The sequence below is a fragment of the Bos taurus genome, chromosome 8, assembly GCF_002263795.3.
Source record: "Bos taurus isolate L1 Dominette 01449 registration number 42190680 breed Hereford chromosome 8, ARS-UCD2.0, whole genome shotgun sequence".
NCBI lineage: Eukaryota > Metazoa > Chordata > Mammalia > Artiodactyla > Bovidae > Bos > Bos taurus.
This window is the reverse complement of record NC_037335.1, coordinates 62,722,669-62,739,465: the sequence shown is the minus strand read 5'-3', so window position 1 is coordinate 62,739,465 and position 16,797 is coordinate 62,722,669. Positions and strand designations below refer to the sequence as shown.

The 16,797-nt window shown below is 50.1% G+C and overlaps 1 protein-coding gene across 2 annotated transcripts in view; it reads right to left on the bottom strand.

Moving 5' to 3' along the window:
- The window catches only part of TMOD1 (tropomodulin 1), an 89,731-nt gene extending 73,250 nt beyond the window's left edge, over nt 1–16,481 (bottom strand). The window contains exon 1 of one of the 2 annotated variants that reach the window (XM_024995989.2): nt 16,367–16,481. The gene's annotated coding sequence lies outside the window, so the exon portion shown is untranslated. The remainder of the gene's footprint in view (nt 1–16,366) is intronic. The other variant, NM_001079640.1, reaches the window with a different exon arrangement.
- Between the last annotated feature and the right edge of the window lie 316 nt (nt 16,482–16,797).

Here is a 16,797-nt window from a genome sequence, read left to right as displayed (position 1 = left end):
CGAGGTTGGGAAGAGCTGAGTCACAAATTCAAATGAATGTTTTCCAGTTATACCATCTTGTTATCTCAGCCACAGAAAAGGGAGGTGGATTTACAAAACAAAGCTGATTTCTCACAGCCTCTCTCCTCTGTTTTTGTCTCTTCTTCTCTTTGGGAAGACATTTTGGCCACACGGGATTTAAGCCCGTGATCCCTGCACCTCTCCCTTCCACTGGGTCCCCTGCCCCTCCTGCGAGAGCAGTCTCCCCACTGCCCTCCTCCCCAGGGCACCTCTGGGGGCAGCAATGCTTTATACCACATGACCCCTGACCTCCCCTGATGACTGGACAGAGTAGATGCTGGGTTCAAGGACAGCCGATCCATTGGCTAGTCAATGACCTATGTGGTGGCTTGGATTAAAAAAAAAAGAGTTGGATGAATGAGCTCCTTCATTTCCTGGCATTTTGTACTGGTTCCTGAGACTGCCCCAACAAATGGAGGGGCCTCAACAGAAGAAATTCACTGTTTCTCAGCTTAGGAGCTGAAAGTCCAGAATCTAGGTGTGGTGGGGTTGGTTCCTTCTGGAGGCTCTGAGGGAGAATCTAGATAGCGAGTTGAGAGATGGGCAACATGGTGTCCCCAGAAGAGCCCCATCCCTGCTCCTTGGGCCTGGATGGCTGCCGCTCATACTGGATTCCCATCAGACCCTCGTCCCGCCACCATCCATACAAGGCCCAGCCCCTCCTCACGCTCCCTCGCTGCACTCAGGCTGAGTCCCTGTTCCTTGCAGCCTAACAAGTATGTGACTGTCTCCATCTGCCTCCTTCCTTTCTCCCCACTCCTTCTCAGGCTCCCTGATGACAGGTTCTTCTTGGCCTGCCTGTTCTCCTGGCTACTGTCCTCTGCTTACATCTCACACCCTCCCTGGGGGCTATCTCCGAGGTGGGGGGTCAGTGTCCAGTGATAAGCTGATGACCTTCCCATGGTCTCTCCAGCCCGGGCTCTGCTGGGCACATCTCCTGGAGCCCCTCTGGCTCCATGAGCCCAGCCCTGAGTGTGGCCAGCTTGCCACCACCACCACCCTGCTGCCATCAGCCACCCAGGCCAGACACCCTCCCCTCGCCTCCCCCAGCTCTGGTAGGTCCCCACACCTGTCAATCCTCTCGCTCATTTATTCTTTTGAATGTTACAGTTTTTGTTGTTGCTGTCATTTGATTGTGGTAAAATGCACAATACAAAATTAATTTAACAATTTTAAGCGTACAGTTAGTTCTATAGGATTAAGTACATTCACGCTGCTGTACAACCGTCACCACCACCCATCTCCAGAACGTTTTCATCTTCCCCAGTGGAAACTCTGTCCCCCTTGAAGCCCTAAGCTCCGCTCCCCTCCCCCAGCCTCTGAAGCCACCGTTTTGCTTTCAGCCTCTACCAATCCGACTACTCTAAGAGACTCTCCGTGCGGAATCACGTGCTACTGTCCTTTAGTGGCCGGACTCCCGTCTCTCCATCCTTCTGCGTGTCTGTCCCTCCTCTCCCTCGTCATGGCGATTGCCTATTTTGGATCTGTGTTATCACAGCCGGCTCCCTGCCTCAGTTCTCCTACCTTCTGTCCACATGTCCCTCAGCCTCCAAACGATGCTTGTGAAAGTCAGTTCTGATGCTGCTCCTGGGTTGAAGCTGTCTTGAACAGTCCCCGTTATGACAGATGGAAGGCCAACTCCCCAGCCTGGGGCCTGAGGCACTCGGAGACCCGGTGGGCTCTGTGCCGCCCCAGCTTCCAATCCCCACAAGGCCCTCCCCTTCCAGCTGTACCCACCTCCCCTCCCTGAGCACCCTGACATCCTGGGTCCCCTCAGCATGGATGCCCTCTCTCCACCTCCGTACTGGAGAGCCGAGGCCTCTCTGCTGTGCTTCCATGCCCAGTGGAGGAGACCTTGGCCCCCACACCCTCCAGCCTGCAGGCTGGACTGGGTGGGCGTGGCACCCCACCTGACCAGCATCTTGTGCACAGCTCAGACTGCAGACGCCGTTATTGCAGGTCAGTCGGGGATACAGACGCCTGGAGCTGGGGGGACACCTGAATTCTAGCCCAGGCCAGTGACTGCAAAGGGAAGAAAGTCAACTGTCCCTTGACTGGACAGGGCGGGGTAGGCTGTGGAAGATGTAGACAAGTGGGTATTGGAGGGCTGCGGCAGGGCTTGCCTTCCTCAATGTCTATATTTTGGAACAGCATCATAAAACATGAGGCAACAATTACAGCAAAACAATTCCAAAGTGCAGATTAACTTTGCAGATCAACACAACCAAACCAAAACACCACTCTCATGCCCGCAGTTTCATGTCCCCTTGCAAGGCAAGACACGAGTACCTCGGTGTGGTGTCACCTGTGATTGGGTCCAGAGAGACAGGAGAAGGAGAACGCTAGACCGAGAGAGCCAAGTCTCCTGCGTGACAGCCTGAGTGCTCACCTCGCCCTGAGGAGGGACTCTCCCAGCCAGGCCTGGCTACAGAATCCACCGAGTCCAGCGCAAAACAGGACTGTGGCGTCCTGAGTTCAAACAGGAAAAAACTGCCATTAAAAGTACCAAGACATAAAGTTTTCCTTTTCTCTCATGGTCTCTGTCCTGATCCGTCACACTGTCCTTAACGTTTATGATTGAGTGTCGTGATGCACACAGGGGCCTGGGTGCTGTGACTCTGTGCATGCAGGCCAAGCCCTCTGGCTGCCAACTTCCCTCCCCTGGCCCAGGTGGGACACACACACTCTGCCCTGGTAGGGCACCTGCCAGTTGGGCCAGGTATCTCCCCTTCCAGTGGGGCCATTGTCCAATACCCAGAGATGGGTGATCCCCATGGTACCCCAACTTCTGCACCAGGACACCAAATGCCTGGATCCAGGGATGACGAGAGGCTGTCTTACAGAGCTGCCAGCTGAATGCACTGGGGGCAAGAGCCCCGGTAGCAGCTGGGTAGGGGTGGGAAGGAGGAGGCTGTTTGGATCTGGGGGTGTCAGGAGGCCAGGCAGCTGGAGTCTAAGAACCTGTCCCCAGGAAGCAGATAGGCAGCAGGAGACGGGACCTCATGTGAGCTCAGACTCAAAGCCCCAGTGTGTGCTCCATTGTCCACAGGACTTCACTTAAAAATATACATCCAAAAGTAAAATAAAGAATTTCAAGAAAATGACTGCTGAGCACAGGGTACTTCTGAGAGCAGGGGTCCATACAGCTGTACAAACTGCAACCCGTTCCCAGCCCTCTTCTCAGGACACCTCCCTCCCCCAAGGCCCCAGGGCTAGACTCAATCTTGGCTCACCTAGGAGGGTCCTTTCCTTCCCTAGTATCTTCCAACCCATTGGAATCTCCAGTCCCTGGAGTCTATAGGAAGTTAGAGACATTGCACAGTGGCAGAGGGCCACTGGGATAGGAGTCAGGGGCCTTGACTACCAGTCCTGACTGTGGCTGTGGGCTTGCTGTGTGGCCTCAAGCACGTTGCTCTACCTCTCTGGATCTGTTTCCACAACCTAATTCGCTGAGTGTTTACCGAGCACCCACTTTGTGCAGGGCACAGAGGGCCTGCTTGGGAGAGACAGAAGTTAACAGGAGAGTCCCGATCCTCAGGAAGCTTACAGTTAAGTCGGGAGGATAAGACCCACATAGAAATTCCTGAAGTGGTGTCACACACATCCTCTCTTCACCCACCACCCTCAGGGGGAGGCTGAGCTGATGACAGGTGAAAGCATGGACTAGGGGTCACGCAGTCCTGGGCTGCCCTGCCTCTAACTGGCTGGGCAGACTCGGGCATGGTGCTCAGTACCTCTGAGCTTCATGGATTCATTTGTATGGTGAGGGCACATACTGATTTCTTTCTTCTTTCTCAGTCCCACAGAGCTCCAGCCCAGTAAGCCTACCCAACAAGTGTTAGAAGGATGGTCATGGCTGGGCAACCATGAGGAAGGTTTGGGGGTTCTCCAGAGACTGTCCATTCAACATAAATCAATGTGGGCCAGAGCCACGGTGTGACCTCAGTTGCATTAATAAAGTTACGGTGGACAAAGTAAGCACATGATGGTTTTGCTCAGCCTCAGGTTGGAGCTCAGCTCTGGGCCCCAACTCTTGCACTGGGAGTGTGTGACTTTTTTCTTCTTTTTTAATAAGGCATTGGCTATATACAGTCAAGTGGGTAAGTCTTAGGAGCACAGCTCACTGAATCTTCCCATATGCATACAACTATGCCAACACCACTCAGATGAAGATACAGACCATTTCTAGCCCAACAGAAGGCTTTCTCATCCCCATCCCAGTTCATCACCCTCAACGGTAACTAGCATTTGAACTTTTAACACCATCTAATAAACTGGCTTTGACTATTTTTGAACATCATATAAATGGACACATACATTGGTTATGTTCTTGTGTCTGGCTCCTTTCACTCAACATTATATCCGTGAGCTTCATTCATGCTGTGTGTTAGAGTGGCAGGTCATTCTTTTTCATTGATGCATAGTATTCCATTACCTGACTCATATAATTTATTTACTGTCAACGGACATTTAAGTTATTTCCAGTATTTGGTAATTATAAGTAGTGCTATGAATGTCTTTTGGTAGAAATAGTCACTTATTTCTAAATATGTACCTGGAGTAGAATTTCTGGATCATAGAATAGGCATATGCTTAGTTTCAGAAGATACTGTCAAACAGTTTCCCAAAGTAATTGTATAATTTTACATCCCCACCAGCAGTGTTTGAGCAACCCCATTGTTCCGCATCCTTGGCAACTCTTGGTATTGTCAGTAAGTTTCCATTTTAGCCATTACAGCGGTGGGTGTATTTCCCACTGCTGTAATGTGTTTCATTGTGCATTTCCCCGATGATGAAGCATGTCAGCTGAGCACATTTCATATGATTATTAGCCACATGGGTGACCACTCCTGTGAAGTGGGCCTTTTCTCTTGAGTATTTCTAGCTAAGTCCAGAGAAGGGGGCAGGGTGTCATATGAAGAACAGCTGAAGGACAGAGGGAACATGGTCACACTCAGCAAACTTCTAATGGACTGACCTGGGGAGGAAGGAACAAAAATGGTCTATGGATCGCAGCACTCAGAAGACACAGATTTAAAACTGAGGTGACCAGGGCGTGGATTTCTGATCAGCACAAGAAATTGTCTAAAAATAAAAAATGCCCGAGGAGGAGCTGGGCCGATTCAAGAGGTGGTGGGCCCTTGTTATGCCAGGCATGTGAGCAGAAAGCCGAGAGCCCTAAATGAGGTTTTCCAGGGAGGGCTGACGTCTTGACTGATGGCAGGTTTGGGGAATTGACAAGATGAGATTATAAGTCCCCTCAAGACCTGGTTCTATTATGAAAGATATGTTTGGGGCCATTGAGTAGAGAACATGGAGACTCAGAGATGATCAGTTCTCTTTGAAAGACTTGTTTTCTGGTTTGTTTGCTTTATTCTTCCTGCTGATCTCATTCTTTTACTCACAAGGGGCCTTCTGAAAAAAGCAGGGCAACAAAACACAGCATTTGACTCCATCACTCTCTGCAGTGGCTATGAGCCAGATCCCAGTTCACATGTAGCCTCAAAGGTCCAAACGTCTAAATGGTCAACAGGTTTAAATTAGAAAAGTGCGCATATGTGTGTGTGCACCAGTGTGTGTTTTAATTCTGCACCTCCTGAGGCCATCACTGTGTCTGAGTCACCACATGAGTCATTGTAAGCAACAGTGTTTCAGGAAAAGATGCTGAACCCACTGCCCTGTCCCAGCTGGCTGGTCCAGCTGCCCTGCAAGTCCTGCCATACTCCACACTATAGTTCCTTCTTCCTACCTCTCTGAAACTGCCCTGACTCAGGCCACCACAATCTCTCACCAGCCTCTTGCCCTAACTCTAGCCCATGACATCTTTCTCCACACCAGCTGAAAAGGGTACTAGCAAGCTAAATAGCTAACACTAAGGAAGGGGCCATCAGAGTTCTGCCACCAGAAGCATCATGTTATTGTACCCCATCTACCTCAAGCCTGAAAGCTTCTTGAAGAAACATCCTTGTCTCCCACGATCCATCATAGAGTCCTGCCTCTCTCAGGGGCTGAAATCAGGTTTGTTGAATAAGTGAATGAATGAATGCCGGGCATTATTACTGGCATTGACAGCCACAGAACAAAAGCCTTGGTGGAATTAAAAGTTGGCTTGTAGAAAAGCTTGCGAACTCACTCCTATTCTCACTGTCCATTTCACACCTGTGAACTTTGTCACCTTGCCTTACAGCAGCAGTTAACATATGTACAGCTTTATGAAGCACATTTTTGTATTTTCTAAAAAGTCAAGATGAAAAAGTAGCATGGGCAATGCCAAAAGGCAAGCTGTGGGGGGAAATATGTGTTGTACATTGAATAAGGGCTAACTTTTTTTAATAGACAAGAGTTCCTAAAACGAAAAAAAAGAAGAGCCCAGCAAAAATATGGGAAGAGGGAAAAAACAGGCAGTTCACATAAAAAGAAACAGAAATGGCTAATAAACCTATGAGCACAGAATGAAATCCACCCATAAGAGAAAAAAGTAAATCAAGAAATGAGACATCAGTTCTCTTCTATCAGATCAACAAAGATAAGAAGTGCCATCAATGTTGGGTGTTGGGTGGATGGATGGAGGAAAGAATGGAGAGAGGGGAGGAAAGAGAAAGGGAAGATTGGAGAAAGGGAGGGATGGACACATGGATGCATTCCCTTAGATGACTCCAAGGGAAACAGGGAAGGAAGACATAAATTCTGGTTGAAAGTAAGACAAATAAGGAAGACTTCATAATTTGGGACCATCTGAGTTATAGCTAAAGGACGAGTTAGATTTAGTGAGAATCCCTGGTGTTCACAAGATGTGGAGATCAACATTCTCACACAGAATAGAAGGATGCTTTGGTACACTGTCTCTCAGGACAGATTAAGCCACATCTACCCAAATGCACACATGCTTTAACACAGCAATTCCACTTCTAGGAATTTATTCTTCTAGTTTAATCACTGAATTGTACAAAGATATACATACAAATTATCTGGTTATTGTCTGAAAGTGAAAGTGTCAGTCACTCAGTTGTGTCTGACTCTGCAACCTCATGGACTGTAGCCTGCCAACCTTCTCTGTCCATGGGGATTCTCCAGGCAAGAATACTGGAGTGGGTTGCCTTTCACTTCTCCAGAGGATCTTCCTGACCCAGAGACTGAACCCGGGTCTCCTGTATTGCAGGCCAATTCTTCACCATGTGAGCCAGAGAAGAATCAGAATAACCAGAGAATCTGGTTATTATCTATATTATCCCAAAATTGTAAACCACACAAAAATTCATCAATAGGGCAAATGAATTATAGTGCAGATGTACAATAGGATGCTACTAACACCATCCTTGAGGCTACCATTGCCTGTTATGCCAACGTACCTTCTAATTACAAGCATTATTCTATATGTACCGCAAGCTTGGCACAGTGCCAAACCCTTTATGTGGATTATCTCATGCAATCCTAATACGTCTGTGAAGTAGGTACTTTTTAACTCCCATTTTAGTTGAAGAAATGGAAAAGCAGTAATCTGACTGCAGCAGTTTCCTGGGGCTGCCGTAACAAATAACCACAAACTGGATGAATTTGAACTCCAGAAATTCACCCTGCTGCAGTGCAGAAGGCCAGAAACTGGAAATTGAGACATGGGCAGGGTTGGCTGTCTCCATGCTCCTCTAGCGTCCAGTGACGACCAGCAACCTTAGGCATTTCCTGGATTGTACCTGCATCCCTCCAGTTTCTGCCTCCGTGGTCACAGAGCCTTCTTCCCTGGGTCAGTCCACTCTATGTCTCATAAAGACCCCAGTCATTGCATTTAGGGCCCTCCCCAACCCAGCATGACCTCATCTTAATTCATTACATATGCAAAGGCTCTATTTCCGAAGAAGGTCACCTTCTGAGGTTCTGGGTGGACATGACTTTTCAGGGGACACTATTTAACCTACTACAGTGGCCTAGGTAACAAGGCTCATAAATAGCAGAGCCGGGACTTGAATCCAGACAGGCAACCTGTACTCATCACCGCTGCTCCACGCTGCCTTCTCATAATAGCACACACTTTTCTAATATGAATAATGTTCCAGATGCTGGCTTAAGCATTTTACCTATAATAACTGAGTCCTCACAACAACCCCACTTCATATATGTGTGAACTGAGATCCCCACAGTAACCCTACATTATAGATAGGGAAACTGAGGCACACGGGGTTAACAGTTACCCAAGTTTACACAGCCAGTAACTGACAGAACTTAGATTTGAATCCAGGAAGGTATGTTTATAACCACTATGCAAAACTATCTCCCAAGACTCTGAGAACCAGGACTAAGAAAACATTTCTTTCTCCTGAAGGACTGGTGTTTTTCAATCAGACATGACGTGACCTCTAATTCATCTCTTCTCCCTTTCCCCTTTGGCCATCATGATTTATCTCAGAGCTGACTGGAATGTCCATCTTCAGCTAGGACATGAAATAACTCCTCTCCTTATTCTGTGTTGTGCATTTTGAAAGGCCTTCAGAGTGACCCATGCAGCCACAGAAATGACATGCAAACTGTTGTGTGCATGGGTGTATTCATTTTCCTGGAGCAAGGGTCCACGACTCCCACCAGATTCTCAGAGTTTCATGATCCTCATTTTCAAGTTTTCTGCCATCTCTCCCTCCTCTCTTCCTTTCTTCTGTTTTTACCAATTATATGGCTGGTGTGGGTTTATTTTAAGCAATCTCATAGCCTTTTAATGGTGTAAGTGAAATGCAATCAGTTCAGTTCAGTTCAGTTGCTCAGTCGTGTCCAACTCTTTGTGACCCCATGAATCACAGCACGCCAGGCCTCCCTGTCCATCACCAACTCCCGGAGTTCACTCAGACTCACGTCCATCGAGTCAGTGATGCCATCCAGCCATCTCATCCTCTGTCGTCCCCTTCTCCTCCTGCCCCCAATCCCTCCCAGCATCAGAGTCTTTTCCAATGAGTCAACTCTTCGCGTGAGGTGGCCAAAGTACTGGAGTTTCAGCTTTAGCATCAGTCCTTCCAAAGAAATCCCAGGGCTGATCTCCTTCAGAATGGACTGGTTGGATCTCCTTGCAGTCCAAGGACTCTCAAGAGTCTTCTTCAACACCACAGTTCAAAAGCATCAATTCTTTGGCACTCAGTTTTCTTCACAGTCCAACTCTCACATCCACACATGACCACTGGAAAAACCATAGCCTTGACTAGATGGACTAGTCTAATTTCTGCTTTACTGACTATGCCGAAGCCTTTGACTGTGTGGATCACAGTAAACTGTGGAAACTTCTGAAAGAGATGGGAATACCAGACCACCTGACCTGCCTCTTGAGAAATCTGTATGCAGGTCAGGAAGCAACAGTTAGAACTGGACATGGAACAATAGACTGGTTCCAAATAGGAAAAGGAGTACGTCAAGGCTGTATATTGTCACCCTGCTTATTTAACTTATATGCAGAGTACATCACGAGAAACGCTAGGCTGGATGAAGCACAAGCTGGAATCAAGATTGCTGGGAGAAATATCAATAACCTCAGATATGCAGATGACACCACCCTTATGGCAGAAAGTGAAGAGGAACTAAAAAGCCTTTTGATGAAAGTGAAAGTGGAGAGTGAAAAAGTTGGCTTAAAGCTCAACATTCAGAAGACAAAGATCATGGCATCTGGTCCCATCACTTCATGGGAAATAGATGGGGAAACAGTGGAAACAGTGTCAGACTTTATTTTTGGGGCTCCAAAATCACTGCAGATGGTGACCGAAGCCATGAAATTAAAAGACGCTTACTCCTTGGAAGAAAAGTTATGACCAACCTAGATAGCATATTGAAAAGCAGAGATATTACTTTGCCAACAAAGGTCTGTCTAATGAAATGCAATAGAAAAATAATAAACAAATGCGCCCAATGCTGCCATTCAGTCTGACTTTTTAAGTCTTCCTGGATTTGTGAGGAGGAAGTCCGCCTTCCTGGTTCCCCTCTTTCTTATCTTTTAAGGGTTCTGAGGCAGGAGTCGGGTTCCCACCCCTGCACGGGCCAGGTGCTCACTCTGGGTTCAGAGAGCCAACGTGTAAGCGATGTGCACTGAAAAAACTCAATCAGACACAGGAACCTGGAGTTCTGGCACTCAGTGGGGATTCTAGGCTGACCAGGAACTAGACAGCTTGACATAAAAGCCATTTCTGGATCTAAATTTCTCTGAAGAGGAAAGGAGAAGGCAGGAAGGTAGAAGGTGGAAATAACCCACAGCTGCAAGCCTGACCCTTCCAGCAGCCTGCCATTCCTGGGGCTTTCTCCCTGCCAGTGTGCTCAGGACACATGACCCCAGCCACCTGGCCGCAAGGCCCTTCCCCAATCCCCTGCCCCCTTGCTAGTCTCTGCCCCCTGCACATCGAATTAGCCGGGCTTCCCACATGCTCCGCTGCACACCACACGCCCTGGCCTTGTCATGCCGCTCACGCCCCCTTTGTGACAAAAACAAAACCAACCAACCAAACAAAACAGAAAGAACCCTGGATTTGTGATTTGGAGTCAAGGCTTAAATTAATTCATTTGTAGATTTTAATAAAACACTATCTTAATGCAATGGCCCATCAAGTTGGACCATACAGAAAGCTGATGCCTTTGACCCAAGAATGGATGCCTTTGAATTGTGGTGTTGGAGAAGATGCTTGAGAGTCCCTTGGACAGCAAGGAGGTCAAACCAGTCAATCCTAAAGGAAATCAGTCCTGAATATTCATTGGAAGGACTGATGCTGAAGCGCCAGTACTTTAGCCACAGGATGCAAAGGGCTGACTCATTGGAAAAGACCCTGATGCTGAGAAAGATTGAGGGCAGGAGGAGAAGAGGGCATCAGAGAATGAGATGGTTGAATAGTATCACCAAATCAATGGACAAGAGTTTGAACGAACTCTGGAAGATTGTGAAAGACAGGGAGGTCTGGCATGCTGCAGTCCATGAGGTTGCAAAGAGTCGGACACAACTTAGCAACCGAACAACAAAAAAATGCAATCACCAAGGGAAAACTGAGAGAAGTCATGGGCAGCTTGGTGCCCAAGGTTTGGTGGTCAGAGTATGCAGGATGACCCTCACATTATGAGATGTGCATTAGCCCTTATTAGGAATCATTAAGCTTATTATTTAGGAAGCTTATTAGAAATTCAGAGTCTCAGGCCCCCTCCTGGGCCTACTGAGGCAGAATCTGCATTAACAACATCTTGAGATTCTATTGCTAGAGACTCACTAGTGCAGAACACAAGGACTCCAATTTCTCAAGTTTACTAAACCCTAGAGAGTGCTTGGGTTTTTCTCCAGGGAGAGCACACGTGCACTGGATGGCCTGGAATGATTCCTGTTGGGGTTCACTGGGCTGTCTACAAAAAGGGGTCATTATACCAGCCCTTCCTCCCTTTACAGGATTACTGTGAGCTTCCAGTGAGATCGGGGGTTCATTCCATTTATTGTGAGAAGGCTGAAAGAGGTTGCAGTGTTGGTGGGGAGCAGAACAGGTGTGGTTTCTGCCCTCAGGGAGCCGACATGGTGGTGGGATGGGAAAACACGTAGCTGTTGTTGTGTAATTGTCACGGTTAAGGGCTTTCATTTGCTTATTCTTTTACATATTCATTCATTCAGTGATCTGTTATCGATTAAAACATGAAACACTTGCACTCTGCCCAGGGTTGAGCTCTGAGTTCAACAGTGGGGAAGCAGAAATAAATGAGCCATAAACTCTTGCCTTCAGGGACCTATCAATCTAGTCAGAGATAAGGATGACAATAGCTGATTACACTTAGAACTCACCATAGCTGGGGCTGTGGGAGCACAGGTGAAGCAACGAGGAGCTCTACTTTAATGGAGGATTACAAGTTTGCTGGGAAAGATTGTGGGCAAGAGGAGAAGGGGGCGACAGAGGGTGAAATGGCTGAATGGCATCACCGACTCAATGGACATGAGTTTGAGCAAACTCTGGGAGATGGTGAAGAACAGGGAAACCTAGCATGCTGGAGTTCATGGGATGGCAAAGAGTCAGAAGCGACTTAGCGAATGAACAGCCCAAGTCTGCCATGTAGATAAGGAAGAGGACAGCATTCCATGCAGAAGGGACAGCATGGGCAAAGGCAGCAAGGCATCAAGTCACATATGTTTGCACCATGACCAGAAGGTACAGAGAACTGGGAGGAGTGTCCAGAGATGGCTTTGGAGTAGCAGCTTGGGGTCAGATCTTTGATGGTCCTGGTGATCAATGCCGAGGAATCTGGCAGGAAGTGGGGAGTCCCTAAATGGAGAGGAATAACACTGTCTAAGCTACGTTTTATTAATACAAAGATCTTTTCACAACAGCATGAGAAGAAAACACTGGGGCAGAAAGATTCTTAAGAGGCTCTGACGTTAGCTCAGGGGAGAGATGGCAAAGTATTCGACGGGGGTAGTGACTATGGGGACAGACATGAAAAGAAGAGGTACTAAGTAAGGTAGACTGACAGGACTGTTGACCAAATGAATGGGGTGGTGAAAGGTAGGGAGGCTTCTGGCTCGGAGCCTGGGTGATATTACTATTAACCAAGAGGTGGGGACACAGGAAGAAGACGGTACTGAGCCTGATCAGCCCTGTTGGGTGTGCAGTGCGTTTGGGACACCCTCTGGCTTTGTTCAATAGGCTGGGGTCATAGATGCCTAGAGCCGTGAAGAATGGTCCAGGCTGGGCACATGAATTTGGGAGTTTGAGTGTCGAGTGGGTGGTAGGAGCCCTGGGAGTGAATAGGACAGGAGGAGGGTGTGGGGTGAAAAGGAACAGGGTTGAGAGTGGCACTGAGATTCAAGAGATGGCAGAGATGAGTCCAGGAAGGCTGAGTGAGGCTCAAGGCCCTTCTGCTCATCACCCACTAGAAGCATCTCCCAGAAATGGACCTCTCTAGAAGCCCCAGAGTGAGTGGGGGCCAGGGCTGGGGCCCTCAGAAGAACCAAAACAGAGACAGATCTGTTTTTCTCCAAGAGGAAAACAAAAGGATGTAAGAAAAGGAGAACCAAAAGAAATGCTTGAGCTTGTTTAGTATCTCAGATGAGAAGTGATCTGGATCCAGCACATCCTAACATTGAAGAAAAACTCCCAGGCTGTCCTAGGTTGACTTCAGTGAGCTCACTCTTTCCTATTGTTAAAAGCAGAGAGTCTGGTCTTATCGTGATTAATCAAAGGAGGATTTTACACAACAAAACAAGAAATAGGAAATGGTCCCCCAATCCTGCCATGTGATTCATGTTATTCCATACAGACCATTTGTGGCTTTAAACTGGTAATAGCTCCTAGTGGCCAAATAATTGATCACTTGCTGTTCTGGCTTTAAGTGAAAAGTGAAATGGCCTCTTTAGAAATGTTGGCAGCCTGGCTGGCCCATTAGTACGACCGAAAAATCAAAACATTGCCTGGAAAAGGCCATTATGACTGGGCTCAGCAGGAGTCATCAATAGATGATGTCATCTCAGAAATAAGCCAGCCAAGGTCACAAGGCCTCTGGCAGCATCAAACGACCCTGCATGGCCCATCACTACCCCCCTTCACAGATACTAAAGTCTCCCAAGGGGACACCAGGTTCTGAGTCAGGACTGGCTTCATTTTACCCTTTCTTCGCTCAGCCTGAATCTAGAGGACTGCGATGTTTGAGAGCCTGTGACATTCAGCAGGTGGTGAAGGAAGGCCCTCAGCCTCCCATGCACAGTCCCTCAGACGCACACCTCTCCCTCTTCCCCTCTCCGGGGTCTGTGGTCTGGCTCAGCCTCTTCTCACACTCCTCAGCCTGGAAACCCCTCCTGTCAGCTCCTACTCCCTTCTCCTCCAAGCTTTTAGAAGATCTGTGGGCTCTGTCTCCACATCCTCAGCTCCCATTAGGTTCTGCCTCCTCTTGCCAGCATTAACAGCATCGCAGATACCAAGCACAGGACCAGGGGCTTTCCCTGCATCATCCCCCCCACCCCCCACCCCCACCCCCCGACACCAATCCCCACAGAAACCCATGTGAAATGGGTGCTCTTATTATCCCATTGTATGGAGGAGGAAATGGGCTCAGACAGGTTGGGCCACTGGCTTCAGTAAAGCAGTGGCAGATCCCGTTTTTGAACCCTCTGCAATGCCCTGGCCAAAGTCACCCACGATGCCTGCCAATCATGGTGGCCCTTTCCCAGCCCTCATCCTCTGTCTCTCTGCACCAACTGGCACTGCCAATCTCTCTCCTCCCTTGGCTCTTGGGAGCCAGCTTCCCCTTGCTCTTTCCTTCCTCTTCACAGGGTGGGTTCCCCTGAATTTTATCCCTGGCACTTCACTTTTCTCATGATAGAAAATCTTCCAAGGGAAACTTTGAATGCAGTGGAGACATCATGCCCACTTGCTCAAGGTCACTCTAAGTCAGTGGCAGGCAGAGTGTCCTAACATCCAGGTCGGCCTGTTACTCATAGCTGCCACTACCTACTCCTAGTTATGCTTTTTGCTGAGGAGCAGGAAGCAGCCCAACCCCAGAGGAGGGAGAAAGTGTGGGACCCTGATAAGGTGGGGCCAAGGCTATTTTTAGACAACACAGGCTTTCCACTTAAACTCAGGAGTCAACATCTTCTAAATCGTGGATCTGCAAGGCTGGTTCATTAAATAGAACTAACACATCAGAGTGACAGCACTCTTTGCTCTCACTCTCTGCCTACTTGATGTGTCTCTGCAAGTGAGGAGAACCTCACTATTTGTCTCCATTTCTTCTTCATTCTATCTGTGAGGCTTTAAAATGGCTTTAGGAAAAAAAAAAAAGAGATCCAAAGTAAAGGAGAAACAAAAACGAAACTTCCAGATGAGGGTGCTGTTGTCTGAGTAAGAGAAAGTCCTAGACAATAGCAGACCAAAGAAGGGGGGCGCATTGGTGGGGTGCTCGTGGATCCCCAAGACCTGCCTGAGCAGCAAGTGTAACAAAAAAGTGAGAAAGGCTGGTGGAGACTGTCTGGCACGCCCGGTAGTGTGTGACCTTGAGCAGGGGGCTCTGCGTCCCTTCCCCAGAAACAAAATTGTTGTCACCACTGGGGGGAAAACGGGAAGTTTCCGGGTGCCCCTGCGGAGTGCCTAGAACCTGTGTTAGGGTCTGGTTTTGTGATTCAGACAGGGAAAAGCTTAGGCCAGGTCATCTTCAAGGGTCTGAGAGGGCCAAGGTCAAGGCCAGAAGAGATGGGGAGGAGGAGGAGGTGTGTGTAGGGCTCTGAGGCAGCATCATAGGCATCATACAGATGTGAAAACAGAGGGCAGAGAGCAGAGGGACTGGAGCCTCTAGCCCTGCCCAGTTCACTGGGTCTATAGCTGTTTGACTCACAAGCTTCTTTGCGAAGGTGATGGCTGCCACCCAGCAGAGATGCCTATAATTACCGTGGAGCGTGCTTCCTGGGTGTATATGGCCCAGGCTTTCCGAGGGTCCTACTAGGTCTAGTATAAGATCCGAGTCAGAGGGAGCGGCAAAGTCGCCAGTCTCCGCAGCCCCTCCGGATTTGCGCGTCTATGCCCCCCAGGGTCCCAGGCCTGGAACTGGTGAACAGGTGGGGGAGAACCGGCGGTCAAGAGCGCGCCCTACTGCTTTCGGCCCAGCCACCAGCTCCAGCGCGGAACCAAACCCTGCCCCCACAAATGGGGAAATCGAGGCCCAGAAAGGGAGGAGGCTTATCAAGTCCACCCAGTGGGTTGACGATACCCGGGGCGGGGTGTGGGGGGACTTCTGCCTTCAGGCTCTCCCCCTCTTCTTTCGGCCTCCGAGCGAAAGGCGAGTTACCGTGGGGCTTTAAACCTTGTCTCTTCCCGCAGTTTGGGAAACTTTTCCTGCCGCAACCAGGAGCAGCGCGAGCCCCAAGTATCAAGTCCACCTGAGCGCGTAGGCGCCCCACTCCCCCCTGCACAGCCTCGGTAGCCGGACCCAGGCTGCGCCTGAGTGCCGGCTCGGCTGCACCTGTACCGCTGAGCGCCCGGGGCGCCTGGCCCTGCCGCGCGCTGGCCCCGCCATGACCCCAGTCCTCCGGAGCTCCCAGGTCCTTCTCCCATTTACAGATGCGGCGCCAGGGTCCAGAGAGAAGGGCGCCCTGGCCGGGGCCACGCGCGCCGAGTGGTGGGGACGCGAGCGCCCAGCTCCGGACCCAGACACCCGGCTCCCCAGCCCCAGAGGCAACCCCAGGCGGCGGCTATTTATAGAGGGAGCCACGCTCAGTCCCTCTTGGCGGCTGCGGCAGCGACAGCTGAATATTTTGCCCAGATATGGCTGGGGCCCCGGCGCGGGGGCAGGGAACCCCGCGAGCACGAGGGGGACCCCTGGCCAGTAGGACGCTTACCGAGCCGTGGAGCCGCGGGGGCCGGCGGACGGGCGCGGGCGGCGGTTGGGCGAGCGCAGGCGGCCGGCGGACGGGCGCGGGCGAGCGGAGCGCGGGGCTGGACGAGCTCCCGGGCGGCCGCGAGCGGGCGGGCGCTGTGGGCTCCGGGGGTAGGAGCCAGGGGCGGGCCCGGCTCTGCGTTGTCACCGCGCCCCGCCCCACCCGCCCGGCTCTCCCTCCTTACCTCTCCCTCCACTCGGGGGCGCCGGGGCGCAGCGCACAGTCCCCCGCCGGGTAGGGACGTCCGCTGGTGAAGCGCGGGGCAAGGGCTCCAGCCGCCCGGAAGATGGGCTTCTTGACCAAGTGGGTGCACGTCACCTCCTGTCTTCGTCTCGGTTTCCCCACCAGGTAGTTGTCTAGAAAAAGGTGGGCGGATTTCATTCCTGCTGGGT